Raw genomic sequence first — 20,140 nt, 5'->3', positions numbered from 1 at the left:
GACAAAACAAGGTGAGCAACAAACTAATTGCAAAAGGACAGATTACTCACCTTAAGTCTTACCTGAATTTTGTTGGGACCTCAGTTCCCTTTTCGGGTCGGAGCGGCTTTTCTGGCTTTTCCGTACCCCGGCCCCTATGGGGAAATAGGACACACTCATTAAGGTGACGGAGCAAACCACTACGGCACACCTTCATTAAAAGTACTCACCTGAGCTTACCTCGGCGAATCCATTCCTCCACACGGATTCCTCACCTAGTCCCTGAAAATTAAACAAAGGCCAAGGGACAAATAAGACTTGATCTTTTGAACTATATACTTACGGCATCATTTTGGTAAAGGCAAGCAGACATCGAACCCTCGCCAAATCCGAGATCCAGTGAAGTAACTGGAAATCTACGCGCCCCTGCGTCAGAAGCAGGATGGAGAGCTCGTCCATATAGAAACTAAGGTGAGAGTCTGCGGAAGGCACAGCTAGGGTTCGAGGAGGGTGAGAAGGGGAAAAAGGGGGGGAATCTCACACACAATCTAGCAGACAGTTAACTCCCTTTTCCCATCTACAGAAGGATTATTCTACGGGCCAGTCAGACGAGGTTTGGGGGTCCAGTCCAGTCCATCTTCCAAGCACTACGCTTTACCGTGGAAGAAGTTGTAGCAGTCCAGAACGGGTCGTCGCCTCCGTGGGAATCAGGTGAGCGTTACAGAACGCAAAGCCTACCAATAACTTCCTACCCAGGCGCCATGGAAACTTCAGAGACAGACCAGCTGGCCCAGCTATTTTTTTTTTTTTTTTTAATTTGTTTATTGGCATTTGTGGTTATATACATTACACATTTTCGTTGGTCAGGTCCTTAGCTCAGGCTGACTGACTTACTTGCAGGTAACATGCCATTACATTCACAAAGGTTAACAACATTAATACAACATAAAAACATTAACTGTCTCCTTATGGGGGGTAGCTGGAGGTTAGTCCGTCCTCGGAGGGGGGGGTGGGCGGTTGGCACGGCTTTGGGGGGGCCATCGGGAATCTTCCTGGGATGGCCTGGTTGGCGGGGGGCCGTATTCCAATGTTTATTCGTTCTAGTGGGTCGATAGGGTATTTGAGTTCATTGTTCAAGGGGGTTTCTCATCGGAGGATCGAAATATTTTAGCCATAGTGTCTTTCCATGCCTCCAGTGCCATGCTTGATTCTTCGGTGGATCTGGCTATGCTGTCTTCCCAGGCTTTGGTTTCAGCATTTGCCCACCTTTCCAGTTCGGTGCGCCAGGCTTTACAGCTCGGACCCGCAGGTTTTTTCCATGCCATGGCGATGGTCCTCTTGGCTGTTATACACAACAGGTCCATCAATTTCACAGCGTGTTTAAGTTTGGCTAGCCTGGGGTAGCTACCCAGGAGGCATTCCGCTGGGGTCCATTTGTATCTCGTGACTTCAGCTACTTCGCAAGTCTGCTTCACTTTTGCCCAGAGAGTTTGTGTCTTAACGCAGTTCCATAGCATATGGATCAGATCTGCTCCTTCCGTCCCGCACCAGTTACACTGTGCTCGATTGTTCTTATTAAACTTTGCTAGTTTTCTTGGAGTCAGGTAGGTGCGGTAGAGCACATTGATTTGTATTAATCGGAATCTCTGGTTCCTTGACACCTCCTTCGGGAACGACAGTGCCCTGAGCCATTCGTTGTCAGACATTTCTTGCCTCATGTCCATTTGCCAGCGGGCCCTCATTGCTTCGCTTCGAGGGTTGGGGATGTTGCGCAAAAGGCTGTATATCTGTGATACTACCTTCCCACCATCGTTCAGGTTGTATATCAATGTCAGGAAGGGATCTGCCTCCGGTTCCTCAGGCCAGGTGGCCCATCTCGATCGGGCTATGTTCCGGAGCTTTTGGTACCACAGGAATTGTCCGGCGTGGATATCCTCCTTCTCCCGTATTTCGGCAAATTCTCTAAATATGCCGTCCGTGTAGAGGTCGCCCCAAGTATATAGCCCTTTCCTTTCCCACGATCTGATGTTGTACAGGCTGACGTGTGTTTCGCCCAGGCCAGCCAATATCGGCACTTCTTGGTAGTATGGTTGTTTCAGATGCTGGATCGTCATAGCTCTGTGCCATATTCTCTTGCCCAGGTCTGCCAGGAATGGTGATTTGCACACAAGGTTTTTAGGGGCCCAGGTCAATTCTTTCAGCCGAAGCGGCTTTATCAGCCCTTGCAGCAGGGGGGACTCGGAGGTGACATCGTCCGCTAGCCATTTGGATACATGGCTCAGTTGGGCCGCCAGGTAGTATTTTTCTAAGTTCGGTAGTTGAATTCCGCCCTGCTCATACGGCAGGACCAGCGTAGATAAGGCCACCCGGTGTCTGCCGTTTCGCCACAGGAATTCCTTGATTATTGCGTCAAGGAGTTGGAAAAAGGGTTTTGTAATGTAGAAGTGCACATTTTGAAATCCGTATAGGAATCTGGGGAGGATGATCATTTTAGCTATTGAGGCCCTGCCTAGCATAGACAATGGGAGCTTTGCCCAGAATTTTATGGATTTCCGAAGTATGGGAACCGCTGCCTTCGTGTTATGCTCATGCATCAGCTCCGGGGTATGCATTACTTGGATCCCAAGGTAACGGAAAGCCGTCGTCCGCCACTCGACGCCCACCTTGGGGAGTTCATCGGTGCTTCTATTTTTTAATCCTGCTAGTGGGAACAAGCAGGATTTAGTTTTGCTAAATTTAATGCCAGAGTATTTGGCATAGTTGTCAAGGACGTCCAATATTGTCGGGACATTTTTATGGGGGTTATTTACGTATATCAGGACGTCGTCGGCATATAATGAGATGATGTGGTCTATTCCTGCCAGCCTGATCCCTGCATCAAAGAACTGGTTTCTAAGGTAAATTGCTATGGGTTCTAATCCCAGAACGTAAAGCATGGGAGAGAGTGGGCAGCCCTGCCTAGTGCCCCTTTGGATGTCCCAGGCTTCCGACACGTATTTCCCAGATTTGAGCCTAGCCCTCGGATTATTGTATAGGATCTTAACCCATTTGATGAACCTTTGGCCAATTCCAAATCCCTCCATAACCGCTATAAACCACTCCCAGTATATGGAGTCAAACGCCTTAATGGCATCTAGAGATAGTAGTGCTAGTTGTTCGTCACATGCGTTGGTTTGGGCTATGATATGTTGAAGCCTTCGCAAGTTCAGGGACGTGCTTCGGCCGGGTATAAAACCATTCTGGTCTATGTGTATGACGTCTCCAATCACTTTAGAGAGTCGGTTTGCTAGGACCGTCGTCAATATTTTGACGTCATAATTTAGCATAGCGAGCGGTCGGTAGGAGTCACATTTATCGGGAGGTTTATCGGGCTTGAGCATTGGTATCACCAGGGTTTCTCTCATGCTGTCTGGTAGGATGCCTTCTTCGTAGGCTTCTAAGAAGACCTGGTGTAGTAGGGGGGTCAGGGAGGGTTCAAATGCTTTATAGAACTCGGGGGGGAGCCCATCTGTCCCCGGGGTTTTACATGTGGATAGGGAGCGAATGGCTTCTGATATGTCCTCTTGTGTGATGTCAGAGTCTAGGGTCTCGGATCGTGTTGGCGATAGTCTGGGTAGCCCTATTTCTTCTAAGGTGTCCAAGATTTGTTCTTGCGGGACTTTTTCTGTGTGGGAATATAGTCTGGCATAGTAAGCTTTAAAGGCATCATTGATGCCCTGTTGGGTACCATGCACTACACCATGTTCATCCTGTAGTGTCGTGGTTATTTGTTTAGGGTGCTCTCTTTTACAAAGCCAGGCTAGTAACCGGCCAGGTTTGTCCGCTTCTGAGTGTGTTCTGTTTGTTCTGGTTATGAAATCAAATTTGGCTAATCTGTCCCATGCCCCTGAGCAGTCCTCCCTAAGAGTTCTGAGGTCATTTTCCCTCCCGGGGGTATCCACTGAAGTGGATTCAAGTGTTAATATCTCACATTCTTTCTGTTCAAGGGCGGTTTTTAGGGTTCTCCTGATTCCTCCGGCTTTCGCTATAACTTCCCCTCTCGTAACTACTTTTAGGGCGTCCCATAATGTTCTGGCGTGTTCGACGCTACCTGAGTTTTCGGTTATGTAGTTCTCTATAACTTCATGTAGTTCCTCCCTGAAAGCTGGATCTATTAAGGCCTCGGTGGGCATTCTCCACATGGGGATGGGTGGTCTGGGGCTATTGTGTCGCCAGTCTAGCAGTAGGGGGGAGTGAATGGAGATAGTCCTCCCTAGGTATTGCGTATCTCTCACTTGGGGTAGGTGTTCTCTGCTTATGAAGAAGTAATCAAGCCTGGTGTGGAGTTTGTGGGGTGATGAGTAGTATGAGTAGGCCCTTTCGACTGGGTGTAATTCCCTCCACGTGTCGGTCAGATCTAGTTCCTTTAGTAAGGTGACTAGGGATAGAGTGGCTGCGGAGGGACCCCTCTGTGGGGACCAGGATCTGTCCAGTTCTGGGTCATGAACACAGTTAAAGTCGCCTCCCCACATAAAGAGGCCCTCCCTGTACTGCACCATCTTGGAACCCAGTGTTTTCAGGTGGTTGGGGATGTTGTTATTGGGGAAGTATGAGTTAACTATGCAAATCTCTTTGTGCTCAAGGGTGCCCCATATTATGAGGTATCTGCCCTCTGGGTCTATTTCCGTTTTATGCAGGTGGATTGGTGTTCGTGGGTTGATCCAAGTGTAAACCCCTCTGGCGTATTTAGAGTAGGGTGCTCCGAAGCCCTGTCCCCCCCAGTGCTCATCAAGCTTTGCGTTTGCTTCCTTGTCACAGTGTGTCTCTTGTATCAGGGCTATGTCCACTTTCTTCCTGCTTAGGTAGGATTTGATTCTATTTCTACGAAGGTAGGTGCCCAGGCCCCTTACGTTCCAGGTCAGTATCTTAATGTGCGTTGCCATCTAGGTTACGTTGGAGGTACGAGAGGGTCTTGCTTCTCCCTGGTATGTCTGCGTTCTCATCTGGGGCCTCAAGATCATCCCTTGCTCGTGGACTCCCGCCCCTCCCAGCCACCGCTCCGGCCCCCTGGCCCTCCAGTTGTGCTTTTTCATTTGGAGACTGACTAACTACTTCAACTACCATTCCGGGGAATGGATTAACACTACAAAACAACAAGAAGAAACTGCCCCCAGCAGTTGTTTCAAACTCACAACGCTCGGGGGCTCCCAAGCCTTCCATACCTCTCCAGGTCTTCGGGTTCGGGCAGTGTGTAGCTGCGTTGACTACACCTTGTCTGTTGGGGGGGTTCAGCAGCTGTCTTGTGATTGGGGCTCCTGTTTCCTGCCCAATCTTTCTGTTTCCTTGATGCGGATCTGGGTTCTATCGTTACGTTCGATTTCGCTTGCGTTGGACTCTTGCGGAGTCAGCTTTTGCTGCTTTTCGCCTGTTCCTCTGTGTCTTCCGCCAGGTTATTATGTTCGAGCCATAAGTTTGCCGCGTCCGGGGTTTCCAAGAAGATCGCCTTCCCTTTGTGTATTATTTTAAGTCTTGCTGGGTACAGCAGCATATATTTAAGATTCAGTTTGCGTAGTCTGGCCTTTATAGGTACAAAGGAATTTCTTGCCCGCTGCACCACCGGCGTGTAGTCAGGGTACATGACTACTAATGCATCATTTCTTTTGATCTCTCCCCCTTCTCTGGAGAACCTCAGTATGGTTTCTCGGTCCTTGAAATTCAAAATTTTTGCAATCATAGGTCTCGGGTAAGACCCTGGGGGTGGGCGTTTCTGGAGAGATCTGTGGGCACGTTCCACGGAGAACCCCTGGGTGAGGTTGCCTGCCCCAATTTCCTGTAGTAGCAATGTTTCTATGAATTCTGTGGGGTCTGAGCCCTCCATGCCCTCCGGGATTCCCAAGATTCGAACGTTGTTCCGTCGGGCCCGGCCTTCTGCTTCCTCGGACCTTGCTTCCAGTCTTGCCACCGTTGTTTCTAGCGCTTTGACCTTCGCTTGTAGTCCCTGCGTCGCCTCTGAGGTCTCACGTGTGGTGGCTTCTGTGGCGGTGACTCTTTCAGCCAGGTTTCGGGCATCTTGCCTTATTAGTTGGAGGTCTGATATTATCTCCCCCCTCATGTCCTCTACCGTTGTTCTCAGTGCTGCGATTGCCTGAAGGATCTGTGAGTCACGAGGGTCTGCCGCCGGTGTTGGTGCCTCGGCCATGTTGTTCTCCGCGTGTGGTATCTGTTGTTTCCGTTTGGGAGTAGTAAATGCGTCCATGGTTATGTTTTTCGATCTGCCTTTGGGAGGAGACATTACACCGCCTGATGGTTCTGGTTTTGCCGGTGCCAGTTTATGGATAGTGGCCCCGTTGAGTTGTGAGGGTCTCTCCTCTGGGGATCGTTTCAGTGCTGAGTCACACCCTGGCTTGGTGCTCGTGTTCTCCCCCGTTGGCCGTGGGGGGTGGTTAGATGGTTCCACAGTCCCGCTGTAACCGCGTCATCGTCCGTCTGTGGCGCCCCCCCCGGCACGACCCACAGCGGATTGTCCGTGGTCTTGCAGTTCGGGTAGCTGGGTGAGTGATGGCTCCCCCCGGGGTTTGGTGGTGTGGAGCAGTTCTGAGCGTTGGTCGCCGCCGCACCCTGCAATTGATGAGACGGACGGCGGCCTCCGCCGGTGGGTGGCGGCGTGGGGCCGTGTGTCCGCTCGTAATGGCAGGCACTTACTTCTAGTGTGCTGGTCGGGGATGCGGTTGCCTCTCCTGATCCGGGCCTTGTCCCGGGCTGGGTGATCCGTGGGTTTCCAGCTGGGGCCCACACCGATGCTCGGGTGTGTCGCTTCCGCGTGTGCTCGCGCCGGCGGGCCGGCAGGGGCAGCTATCGGCGGCGCAGGGTCCCCCCGCTTTCTGGCTGTCGCAAGGTTCTCCGCTTTCTCCCTCCGCGGGGCGATGCAGCAGGGGCCCGACAGTCGTCCGCTTCCTGTGCTTGGTGGAGGAGTGTGGTTGTGGCCGCAGTCCGCTCTACGGTCCTACGCTCTCGGCAGGCTGTAGCGTTGTGGGTCCCATGGTCCGGCCGCCATCTTGGACGTCTTGTGGGGGAGTTTCAGGACGCTTCGTTCTCGGCGTTATCCGCTCCGATTTTCTCCGGTATTTTCGCCGGTCCCCCAGAGGTGGTTCACCTATGGCTCAGCTGAGTTTCAGCGTCAGAAGTGCATTATTTCGGCCGCGATTGTTCGCGCTTCAGGATCATGGGCAGGAGCTTCGTGGAGAGCAGTCCTCACTCCATGCGTGCTGGCCACGCCCCTGGCCCAGCTATTAGGGGAATTACAGGCCGAAGTTCATTCCGCTCGCCAGGAGACGAATGCCCTCAGGAGGGAGTTAATTGTGTCAAAGGAACGAACTGATGATCTTGCCCGCCAGCTGTTGCAGAGTCAAGCTGGTCAAACTCCTTTACCAAGTTCAGGGGGTAGGTTCACCCCCGTGGCGTCAACTAATCCAGTGCAAATCAATCTACCTGGAAACGTGCCACTGGCCTCGCCTGAACGTTTTGCTGGAGATCCCAAAAGATTTGCAGTATTTATGAATCAATGCTGATTGCATTTCCTCTGCAGACCTGGGGCCTTCCCGAATGACCAAACCAAGGTAGCCTTTGTACTTTCTTATCTCAGCGGCAGCGCAGCTGATTGGTCAATCCCATTGGTTACTCAAGACGACCCGATCCTTCAGAACTTTCAAGCCTTCCAGACAAGTATGGAAAGACTTTTTGCCAGGCATTCTCAGGGACAGGCCCTGGACAACGAACTCCTATCTCTACGACAGGGTAATCTGGACCTCTTAGCTTACATTGTGACCTTCAATAGGTTAGTTGTGGAAACAAGATGGCCCGAGGATAAGAGAATTACACTATTCCATCGAGGTCTACGTGGAGAACTTAAAAATGTCTTGGCCCAGGTCGTAAATCCACCCCAGGACTGCTCAGACTATATTGACTTAGTGGTCTAACTGGATCACAGGCTTCAAAACAGAAAAGCAGATCGGTCCAGGTTTGAAACCCGGGTTTTTGCCAAAGCCCAGGTTCACCCCAAGGGAGTCGATGCTACTGAACCTATGCAGATTGGAGTAGTCAAGGGACCTTTGACCCATAGGGAGCGTGAAAGAAGATGGCAAATGCAATTGTGCCTCTACTGTGGAACTTCAGGACACTTCTTACGAGACTGCCCTGTAAAACCGCCCAAAAAGGCGGTAGGAGCCACGGATAGAGATCTTGTAGAATCTGAGCCGGGAAACGACCATGCCCGACAAGTGTAGAGGTCCACTTGCCGAGCTTAAAAACCAACTCTTTGACCTCGCACTTCACCATGCCAATGGTCCTCGTAAATCCAAAGCAGCCTGAACGGTTGCATGCAATTAAGGCATACATCGATAGTGGGGCCACAGGAAACTACGTGGATCGTGAATTGGCTTCTAGGATGAACCTCTCTCTTTGCCCTAAAACTAATAAAGATGTCATCACCACTGTGGATGGAACCGAAATCGCCTCTGGGCCGGTAACTCACTCCACCACGGAAGTGACATTGCTGGGTCAAGACGGGCATCAGGAGGCAATGGTGTTTGACGTAATCAAGGCTCTGCAATTCTAGGAATCCCTTGGTTGGAAACACACAATCCTCAAATTGATTGGCGAGGAAAGAGGATAACCTTTCCAGAGTGTGTACAAACCTGCTATCCACGAAATACAAGCATTGGCCTAGCTACCATAACTCCTGTCAGTTTGCAAATACCGCCAGAGTACCAAGAGTTTGAAGACGTCTTCCAAAAGGAACAGGCCAATAATCTATCGCCCCACAGGTCATACGATTGCCAGATAGATCTACTACCCGGTGCAACACCCCCTTGCAGCAGGATCTATGCCCTTACCGAGCCCGAGAATCTTCATTTACGACAATATCTGGACCAGTACTTAGCCAATGGTTTTATTCGCCCGTCTAAGTCTCCTGCATCCTCGGCTTTATTCTTCGTACCAAAAAAAGAAGGCAATCTCAGAACTTGTATAGACTACCGCGCACTGAACCAGATAACTGTCAAAAACAGATACCCTTTGCCTTTGATCCCTGAACTCCTTGACCAAGTGAAAGATGCCTGCATATACACCAAGCTAGATCTCCGGGGGGCTTACCATCTAGTGCGAATCAAAGAAGGCGATGAATGGAAAACTGCCTTCCACACTAAATATGGGTTGTTCGAGTACCAAGTTATGCCTTTTGGACTGTGCAATGCACCGGCTGCCTTCCAATATTTCATGAACGATGTCCTCAGGGAACTCATCGATGTTTGTGTTATCGTATACATCGATGACATTCTTGTATACTCCTCTTCAGAATCTGATCATCGAAACCATGTCAGGGCAGTCCTCGAGAAATTGCGCCAACACAAACTATTTGCTAAACTTGAAAAATGTGTTTTCCGTGTCACGGAAGTCGAATTTCTAGGTTTTATCCTGACACTTAAAGGAGTCCACATGGACTCACGAAAAGTGGATGCTATCCTCAAATGGCCATGACCCAGCTCTGTAAAAGGTGTTCAAAGCATGCTTGGCTTTGCCAATTTTTATCGCAGGTTCATTCCGGAGTTTTCACAGGTGGTTCAACCCATCACTGCACTCTTAAGAAAAAATAAAAGTTTTGAATGGTCTAAAGAAGCTGAGCAAGCCTTTCAAGAACTAAAAGCTAAATTTACTTCTGCACCCGTATTGAAACACCCACGCCCGGATCTCCCTTATGTCGTCGAAACCGACGCATCCAGTCTAGCTATGGGAGCTGTCCTTTCTCAAAGGGACCCAGAGACTAACCAACTGCATCCCGTTGCGTTCTGGTCCAGAAAATTCTCGGCTCCCGAGATTAACTACGCCATCACGGACAAAGAACTGTTAGCGATTAAATCTGCTTTTAAGGCCTGGCGACATTATTTCCTTGGCGCAAGACATACCATCACAGTGATCACCGATCATCGGAATTTACAGTACTTGAAAACCGCCAAGGCTCAGTCATCTCGACAGCTCCGTTGGGCTCTGTTTTTTGCTGAATTTGATTTCATAATCACCTACCGTCCTGGCTGTAAGAATGGCAAAGCGGATGCTCTATCCCGAATTGGAATGGGGGACACAGTCACTAACTCAGAGCCTGTGCCGATAATTCCCGAACAGAGGATCTTAGGTATGACTTCTTCACAATCGCTAGAAAATATCCAAACTAGAGTTAAACAACTCCTGGACCCAACAGACTGGGTTCAAAAGGGATCTGATTTTACTATAGATAATGATTTACCTTATTTCCGAGGACGATTATTTCTTCCACACACAGATTTACAAAAGCTAGTTGTTTCTTGTTATCACGATACACTAATAGAGGGACGCCCCGGCATAGCCAAAACTGAGGAAAAGGTGAAAAGACAATTCTGGTGGCCTTCTTGGCGAAATTATGTAAAATCATTTGTGATGTCCTGTGGTGTGTGCGCCCAAAATAAAGTCCAAAAGAAAAGACCAGCCGGTCTTCTTCAACCGTTAGGCATTCCACCATCGCCCTGGCACACCCTGTCATTGGATTTTATTACGGACTTACCCCCCTGTTCAGGATATAACACTATTCTTGTTATTGTGGATTTATTCTCCAAGATGGCACACTTCATTCCATTAAAAGGTTTACCTTCAGCTTCGGTTCTAGCTAAAGAATTCCTTGAAAATGTTGTCCGGTTACACGGATTTCCGTCTGTGCTGATTTCAGATCGAGGAAGCCAATTTATTTCCCACTTTTGGCGTAGATGTTGTCAATTGGCACAAATCGATGTAAGACTATCAACCAGTCATCACCCCCAGAACGATGGTCAAACAGAAAGAACGAACCAGACTCTCGAACAATATTTACGTTGTATGCTGCAACAATCTGAAAGTAACTGGAAAGACATTCTTTGGATAGCTGAATATGCATATAATAATTCTGTGCACTCTGGAACTGGGCAAAGTCCTTTTTACACTTTATATGGGCTTCACCCTCGAACCTCTGACCTGGATCCACCTCATGATCTCGGAACACCCGCAGTGGACCAGCTGCATACCGCAATTACCAAAGCCTTCAAAGAAGCAACTGAACATTTACAACAAGCCAAGAAAAGATACAAGAAAAGTGCTGATCGGCATCGAAGTGAGGCACCTCAGTACCAGATTGGGGACCAAGTCTGGCTGGCTACCAGACACTTATCACTCAAAGGACCTCGAACTTTTAATCCCAAATACCTGGGACCATATTCCATTACGGCCATAATCAATCCTGTGGCCGTTAAACTGGATTTACCAGCTCATATGCGAATACATCTTGTTTTTCATGTGTCACTTTTGAAATCTGTGCAACCTGGAACCAGACTAATCAAGCCTCCAGAACCCATTCAAGTGGAGGGAGAACCTGAGTTCGAGGTGAAGAACATTTTAGATTCTAAAATGATAAGATCAAGGCTTTTCTATCTAATTGATTGGAAGGGTTACGGGCCTCAAGAGAGGTCATGGGAACCCCATGACCATGTACATGCTCCTCGGTTAATTAAAAAATTTCACCGGACCTTCTCAGACAAACCAAAACCCCCGGGGAAAACAACCTTGGGCGGGGCCTTGGGGGGGGAGTGCTGTCATGATGCCGGCTCCTGAGGAGCCAGGTCAGGCCCAGCTACCCCGGAAGCAGACTTCATACTCACCAAGCAGGACCCAGCAAACCCCTATAGGGGCTCTTTGGACCTTGTCCTGGCGCCTTTGGCACCAGGCTCATAAAAGGCATCTGTCCTGGCGCCATAGGCGCCAGGCTCATCATGGCAGAACATATGGTAATGCTTGGGTGAACTCACCTGAGGCAGACCATGCTGCATACTCACCCGAGGCAGACCATGCTGTCTGAAGCTCCAAGCCAACTAAGGCTGGGGAGAAACTATTTTCTTTCAGGAACCCTTTTCTTCCTCGGGTGGGGCCCGTGGAAGAACACTCACCTGAAGCTCTTCGAAGGCTATTTAAACCACGTCCGGATGGCCACACGTGCTTCGCGTTATTCTGCATCTGCAGCAGGACGCTCACCGAGTCGGCTCCTGCATCCTGGCTCCTGCCACGCCCGCCAGCACCTGGAACACCTGCAAGGAGAGAAAGGCAAGCATTAGGACATTACCTACCTTCATCCAGCATCCGGATTCTTCACTCCGTCGATTCTGCAAAAGAAAGTCAAGGGTTAGAAACGCATCTCATCGCTCGCTGCAGCGCCGCTTCCACTTACCTTCACGTGGCGCTGTCTAGCTCTTCAGCGGTCATAGGCTACATCGGCCGCATCCCAGCACCTACGGAAAAGAAAGACAATAGTTAGAAGCGCTCCGCTTCTCACGCTGCCGCGCCGCTTCCTCTTACCTTCACGTGGCGCCGGCAACCTTTTCTGCGCCCATAGGCGACATCGGTCGCATTCAAGACCTACGGAGAAAAAGGACAAAACAAGGTGAGCAACAAACTAATTGCAAAAGGACAGATTACTCACCTTAAGTCTTACCTGAATTTTGTTGGGGCCTCAGTTCCCTTTTCGGGTCGGAGCGGCTTTTCTGGCTTTTCCGTACCCCGGCCCCTAGGGGGAAATAGGACACACTCATTAAGGTGACGGAGCAAACCACTACGGCACACCTTCATTAAAAGTACTCACCTGAGCTTACCTCGGCGAATCCATTCCTCCACACGGATTCCTCACCTAGTCCCTGAAAATTAAACAAAGGCCAAGGGACAAATAAGACTTGATCTTTTGAACTATAAACTTACGGCAGCATTTTGGTAAAGGCAAGCAGACATCGAACCCTCGCCAAATCCGAGATCCAGTGAAGTAACTGGAAATCTACGCGCCCCTGCGTCAGAAGCAGGATGGAGAGCTCCTCCATACAGAAACTAAGGTGAGAGTCTGTGGAAGGCACAGCTAGCGTTCGAGGAGGGTGAGAAGGGGAAAAAGGGGGGAATCTCACACACAATCTAGCAGACAGTTAACTCCCTTTTCCCATCTACAGAAGGATTATTCTACGGGCCAGTCAGACGAGGTTTGGGGATCCAGTCCAGTCCATCTTCCAAGCACTACGCTTTACCGTGGAAGGAGTTGTAGCAGTCCAGAACGGGTCGGCACCTCCGTGGGAATCAGGTGAACGTTACAGCGGCATTGGTTCATAAACACGGCAAACCTTTTGGGATCTCCGGCAAAGCGTTCGGGTGGACCCAATGGAATATTTCCTGGTAGGTTTATTTGCACAGGATTACTCGATAACACAGGAGCTGGATTTCCCCCGGAACCAGGTAGGGGTGCTTGTTCAGCTTGATTTTGCAGCAGTTGTCTAGCAAGATCATCTGTGCGCTCCTTTGATACAATTATTTCTCTTCTGAGGGCATTAGTCTCTTGGCGAGCGGAATGCACTTCCTCCCTAAATTCCCCCCAATAGTTGGGCCAGTTGGTCGGTTTCTGAGGTTTCCATAACGCCTGGGTGGGGATTTGTAGATAGGCTTTGCGTTCTGTTACGCTCATCTGGCTCCCACAGGGGCGTCGGTCGGACCCGGACTGCTGCGGCCTCCACCCACGTGATGCGTAGTGCAGCGATGACTGACTGGATCTGCCCTCCTAATCTTGTCTGCTTGACCCGTAGAAATATTCTCCTACAAGTGGAGAGATGGATTTAGCCACTTGTGGATTCAAGTGATAGCACTCCCACTGTCCTCCCCACTAATCACCTCTGAAGTGCCCTCTCAGCAATCTCACCTTATGTTCTTGAAGGATGAGCCCTCCATCCTGCGAAGAACGCAGGGGCGCGTTGATGACCAGTTACTTCACTGGCCTGAAGATATTGGAAGAGTTGTAGATGAATCCTGACTCCAAAAGGTCCTGGCGAAGAGCCGTAAGTATGTAGTTCGTAAGAGTTCAAAATGTCTGGAATTCACTCCTGTCCAATTCCTCTTTTTATCTTGCAGCTTTGACCCAATAAGAAGATTGACAGCTGAAAGCGCTCTGGTAAAAGTCTGTGTTACCCAACACTGTCTGGTAAATAATGCCAAGGGTTAAACTTGCTGCTTTCTCCTTTTCTTACAGGTGCGGCATAAGAAGATGTGGCGTGCTGATGAATAATACCTCTGGCGGTAAAATCAGGTAAGCATATGGCGGCTAAAGAGATTGTCTCTGTCTGTTCTCTCTGCTCACCTTGTTGTTTCTTGTTCCCCTTAGATGCCGGGATGCGGCGATGTAAAGATGGAGGTAGCGCCGGATCGAAGAGATGCTGCGTGGAACGGTGAGTATGGCGCAGCTCTGCTGCTGGCGATGCAATGCGTTTAAAACAAAGTCTTTCCTCTGGTTTGAAGATGCGATGGATCCGGAATCAGGTAAGAAATCAGGTAATACTCTTGTTCTAACCTTTGCTTCTTTCTTTCTTTCTAGGTGCTCCAGGTTCGAGGCGGGCGTGGCAGAAGGCTGGATGCTGCTGCTGGCACGGTGAACGTTACGCTGCTGGATGCAGAATAATGCGAAGCGTGTGCTGCTCTTCGGGCGTGGTTTAAATAGCCTCCAAAGTAGTCCTAGGTAGGTATTCCTCCCCGACCACACCCGAGTAACAAAATAGTCCCTAAGGTAAAGTAGTCCCTTTCAGGCCTCACATGGGCTTGGATCTTCTTGCAGCATGGTCTGCATCAGGTAAGTGTGCACCTATGAGCCTGGCGCCATAGGCGCCAGGAATGATGTCCCATATGAGCCTGGCGCCATAGGCGCCAGGACTGAACCCAGACAGCCCCTAGCAGGGGTTGCTGGGTTTTCTCAAGGCAACATGATGCCTGCTCCCGGGGCTGATGGACGTGGTCTGGATGCCCGGGGGTATGCATCATGACAAGTCTGGCCATGTCTGCTGTTTCTAAGAGGAACACTCCCGGGAACAGTAGACCTAGGTAACATGTACCTCCCCAGTTTCTGGGCAACCAAGGAAATGCTTTCTCTCCACATATAAAATAGGCTGGATCTCCCACATATACTGGTTCTATTTCCCATTTTAGTACCGCTGTATTCATGCATCCAGTAAATGTTCCTACTGAATAGGAGCCTTTCTTTTTTAGACAAAAAGGGACAGTTCTCGGGTTATAATTCACCGTGTAAGAAGGGGGAACTGCATCTTTGTTCCCGTCTGTTCTTACACGAAATGTCATCACAGATGTTTTAACTGGTGGGGACAATCTATCTTGTCGTGTTATTTTTCACGTACTTTTTCTCGTAGGTTCTGGGATCATCACTCGCGCTTCATGGAATATGGAACAACCCACAGGCCTCATAATTATTTCCTCAAACTCATTCATGTTTGTTCTGTCTAATTGACCCGTACCACTCTTATTCCATTTCCCATAGAACATTGCACTTAAAGATGCACTGCATGCAGAACTTAATGGTAATGGCTTTACATACCAACCTATTCCTTTCCCAGCATGCTGTGGTAGATGGGCACTTACCCAACAATTATTTTTCTTTAGAATTGCATGTGTCGTATTCATAATCAATAACAATGTATTGTTCCCATAACCCTCTCTGTGTCTTTCTTCCATTGGGGACAAGGTATAAGTAATCACCTGAACCGGGCTTTCAGTAGTGGATATATTAACTATCGGTAAAAACATTCCCAATATGTGTATATAGATTCCACATACCATAACACCAACGCTGTCGTTATTGGTGCTACCACACTCATGAAGGACATTATTATCGTCAAAGCCAGCATACAATTTTTTTTACCATGCGTTTTCCTTAAGTTTACAGTCTTTATAATTAACTCATTCTCAGCAGCGGTGCAGGAGGAGACTGGAACCGGTCCCGACATGTTTCTCATCGTCCTTCTTCTTCCTGATAAAGTTATTCGTGGATATCTCTCTTCGTTGCACTTGTCCTGATGTCAATAAGTTCAACGGAATTGTCACAGTTCAGTCTGCCAGCCCTTTATAGCCTGGATTGCTTATTCGTTTTTAGGCAAAATCACGTATTCTCTCTCATACTGCTCAGAGGACTTCTGACCAGTTCTCTATTGCCTTAGTACCATGTGTGCCCAGCTTGTCCGCTCTGGTTCCGGACACATGTACTTTTTATGATCGCACCGAGGAGCCGCGAGTCTTGAATTGTCTGACTTGCACAATTCTCACGCTTCTCTCCTCTACACCTCTAGTTCCTTCTGCGTCCATGAGCGGAACCGGAGGTTAAAATAAGCACCAAAGAACTGTGGATCACTTTGTCTTTCGAGGCCGTAAATCATATCGCCTCACTCCTGGTATTGTGTGATCCGTGAACAGTGCCGGTGCACTTCCAGATCCAGGCTCAAAGTCAGCCTGTGGCGCTACAGCAGGTGCTGGTGTGCGCCGCGCCAGTGATGCAGATTCAGTCTTTGGTGTGCTAGCAAGTGCTGGTGGGCACCAAAGGGGTACACGTTTAGTGTCTGCCGGTATTTGCGATGCAAATTTCGTGTCAGCCAACAGTGGTGTAGATTCTGCTGGGCAACGTTGGGGCACTCTTTGCCCTTCCCCCTTTTTGGCAATCTTTTCAGGCTTCGTTTCGAGTTTCACTTCTCGCTCGGGCAGATTTGGTGGCAGTTTACTGGCAACAGTTTCTTTCGTTTCTTGGACCGCTGTCTCTTTCCAGTCGTCTGGATTGGGCAAATCTTTCAGTGGAGATGGGATCTTTTTGGCATGGGTGGCATGGATCCACGACTTCCGTCCATCCACCCGTATCGCCGTCTGCGTTGCCAAGAGTACTTGATAGGGGCCGCGCCACCTGGGTGCTAATGAAGATTTTCTTTCAAAATTCTTAAGCAGCACCCAGTCGCCTGGCTCCAGCGCGTGCCCCGGACCGGTGTATCTCACTGGTAGAGCCTCCTTCACCTGCTGATGAATCAAACGCAATTTCTGCATTAAAAGGCCACAATAAGTACTAAGCACAGGATGTTCTACCTCGCGAAGTCATTTTGGCTGAGGTGCGCACCAAACATTTGCCGGCCTCCCCATTACGATTTTGTACGGGGAGAGCCCAGTTCTAGCCTGTACAGACGTACGCATGCATAATAGCGCTATTGGTTATGCATCCACCCAACTCAACTTGCTTACTGCACATATCTTGCTTATTTTTGACTTGAGGATCCCGTTGTGCCTCTCCACAAGACCGGCCGAACTCGGATGCCTTGAACTGGGAGTGCTGTCATGATGCCGGCTCCTGAGGAGCCAGGTCAGGCCCAGCGTCCCCGGAAGCAGACTTCATACTCACCAAGCAGGACCCAGCAAACCCCTATAGGGGCTCTTTGGACCTTGTCCTGGCGCCTTTGGCACCAGGCTCATAAAAGGCATCTGTCCTGGCGCCATAGGCGCCAGGCTCATCATGGCAGAACATATGGTAATGCTTGGGTGAACTCACCTGAGGCAGACCATGCTGCATACTCACCCGAGGCAGACCATGCTGTCTGAAGCTCCAAGCCAACTAAGGCTGGGGAGAAACTATTTTCTTTCAGGAACCCTTTTCTTCCTCGGGTGGGGCCAGTGGAAGAACACTCACCTGAAGCTCTTCGAAGGCTATTTAAACCACGTCCGGATGGCCACACGTGCTTCGCGTTATTCTGCATCTGCAGCAGGACGCTCACCGAGTCGGCTCCTGCATCCTGGCTCCTGCCACGCCCGCCAGCACCTGGAACACCTGCAAGGAGAGAAAGGCAAGCATTAGGACATTACCTACCTTCATCCAGCATCCGGATTCTTCACTCCGTCGATTCTGCAAAAGAAAGTCAAGGGTTAGAAACGCATCTCATCGCTCGCTGCAGCGCCGCTTCCACTTACCTTCACGTGGCGCTGTCTAGCTCTTCAGCGGTCATAGGCTACATCGGCCGCATCCCAGCACCTACGGAAAAGAAAGACAATAGTTAGAAGCGCTCCGCTTCTCACGCTGCCGCGCCGCTTCCTCTTACCTTCACGTGGCGCCGGCAACCTTTTCTGCGCCCATAGGCGACATCGGTCGCATTCAAGACCTACAAGGTGAGCAACAAACTAATTGCAAAAGGACAGATTACTCACCTTAAGTCTTACCTGAATTTTGTTGGGACCTCAGTTCCCTTTTCGGGTCGGAGCGGCTTTTCTGGCTTTTCCGTACCCCGGCCCCTAGGGGGAAATAGGACACACTCATTAAGGTGACGGAGCAAACCACTACGGCACACCTTCATTAAAAGTACTCACCTGAGCTTACCTCGGCGAATCCATTCCTCCACACGGATTCCTCACCTAGTCCCTGAAAATTAAACAAAGGCCAAGGGACAAATAAGACTTGATCTTTTGAACTATAAACTTACGGCAGCATTTTGGTAAAGGCAAGCAGACATCGAACCCTCGCCAAATCCGAGATCCAGTGAAGTAACTGGAAATCTACGCGCCCCTGCGTCAGAAGCAGGATGGAGAGCTCCTCCATACAGAAACTAAGGTGAGAGTCTGTGGAAGGCACAGCTAGCGTTCGAGGAGGGTGAGAAGGGGAAAAAGGGGGGAATCTCACACACAATCTAGCAGACAGTTAACTCCCTTTTCCCATCTACAGAAGGATTATTCTACGGGCCAGTCAGACGAGGTTTGGGGATCCAGTCCAGTCCATCTTCCAAGCACTACGCTTTACCGTGGAAGGAGTTGTAGCAGTCCAAAACGGGTCGGCGCCTCCGTGGGAATCAGGTGAACGTTACAGCGGCATTGGTTCATAAACACGGCAAACCTTTTGGGATCTCCGGCAAAGCGTTCGGGTGGACCCAATGGAATATTTCCTGGTAGGTTTATTTGCACAGGATTACTCGATAACACAGGAGCTGGATTTCCCCCGGAACCAGGTAGGGGTGCTTGTTCAGCTTGATTTTGCAGCAGTTGTCTAGCAAGATCATCTGTGCGCTCCTTTGATACAATTAGTTCTCTTCTGAGGGCATTAGTCTCTTGGCGAGCGGAATGCACTTCCGCCCTAAATTCCCCCCAATAGTTGGGCCAGTTGGTCGGTTTCTGAGGTTTCCATAACGCCTGGGTGGGGATTTGTAGATAGGCTTTGCGTTCTGTTACGCTCATCTGGCTCCCACAGGGGCGTCGGTCGGACCCGGACTGCTGCGGCCTCCACCCACGTGGTGCGTAGTGCAGCGATGACTGACTGGATCTGCCCTCCTAATCTTGTCTGCTTGACCCGTAGAAATATTCTCCTACAAGTGGAGAGATGGATTTAGCCACTTGTGGATTCAAGTGATAGCACTCCCACTGTCCTCCCCACTAATCACCTCTGAAGTGCCCTCTCAGCAATCTCACCTTATGTTCTTGAAGGATGAGCCCTCCATCCTGCGAAGAACGCAGGGGCGCGTTGATGACCAGTTACTTCACTGGCCTGAAGATATTGGAAGAGTTGTAGATGAATCCTGACTCCAAAAGGTCCTGGCGAAGAGCCGTAAGTATGTAGTTCGTAAGAGTTCAAAATGTCTGGAATTCACTCCTGTCCAATTCCTCTTTTTATCTTGCAGCTTTGACCCAATAAGAAGATTGACAGCTGAAAGCGCTCCGGTAAAAGTCTGTGTTACCCAACACTGTCTGGTAAATAATGCCAAGGGTTAAACTTGCTGCTTTCTCCTTTTCTTACAGGTGCGGCATAAGAAGATGTGGCGTGCTGATGAATAATACCTCTGGCGGTAAAATCAGGTAAGCATATGGCGGCTAAAGAGATTCTCTGTCTGTTCTCTCTGCTCACCTTGTTGTTTCTTGTTCCCCTTAGATGCCGGGATGCGGCGATGTAAAGATGGAGGTAGCGCCGGATCGAAGAGATGCTGCGTGGAACGGTGAGTATGGCGCAGCTCTGCTGCTGGCGATGCAATGCGTTTAAAACAAAGTCTTTCCTCTGGTTTGAAGATGCGATGGATCCGGAATCAGGTAAGAAATCAGGTAATACTCTTGTTCTAACTTTTGCTTCTTTCTTTCTTTCTAGGTGCTCCAGGTTCGAGGCGGGCGTGGCAGAAGGCTGGATGCTGCTGCTGGCACGGTGAACGTTACGCTGCTGGATGCAGAATAATGCGAAGCGTGTGCTGCTCTTCGGGCGTGGTTTAAATAGCCTCCAAAGTAGTCCTAGGTAGGTATTCCTCCCCGACCACACCCGAGTAACAAAATA

This window comes from Ambystoma mexicanum, chromosome 9, assembly GCF_040938575.1.
Source record: "Ambystoma mexicanum isolate Mex_15411 chromosome 9, UKY_AmexF1_1, whole genome shotgun sequence".
Classification (NCBI taxonomy): domain Eukaryota; kingdom Metazoa; phylum Chordata; class Amphibia; order Caudata; family Ambystomatidae; genus Ambystoma; species Ambystoma mexicanum.
This window is presented reverse-complemented; position numbering follows the sequence as displayed.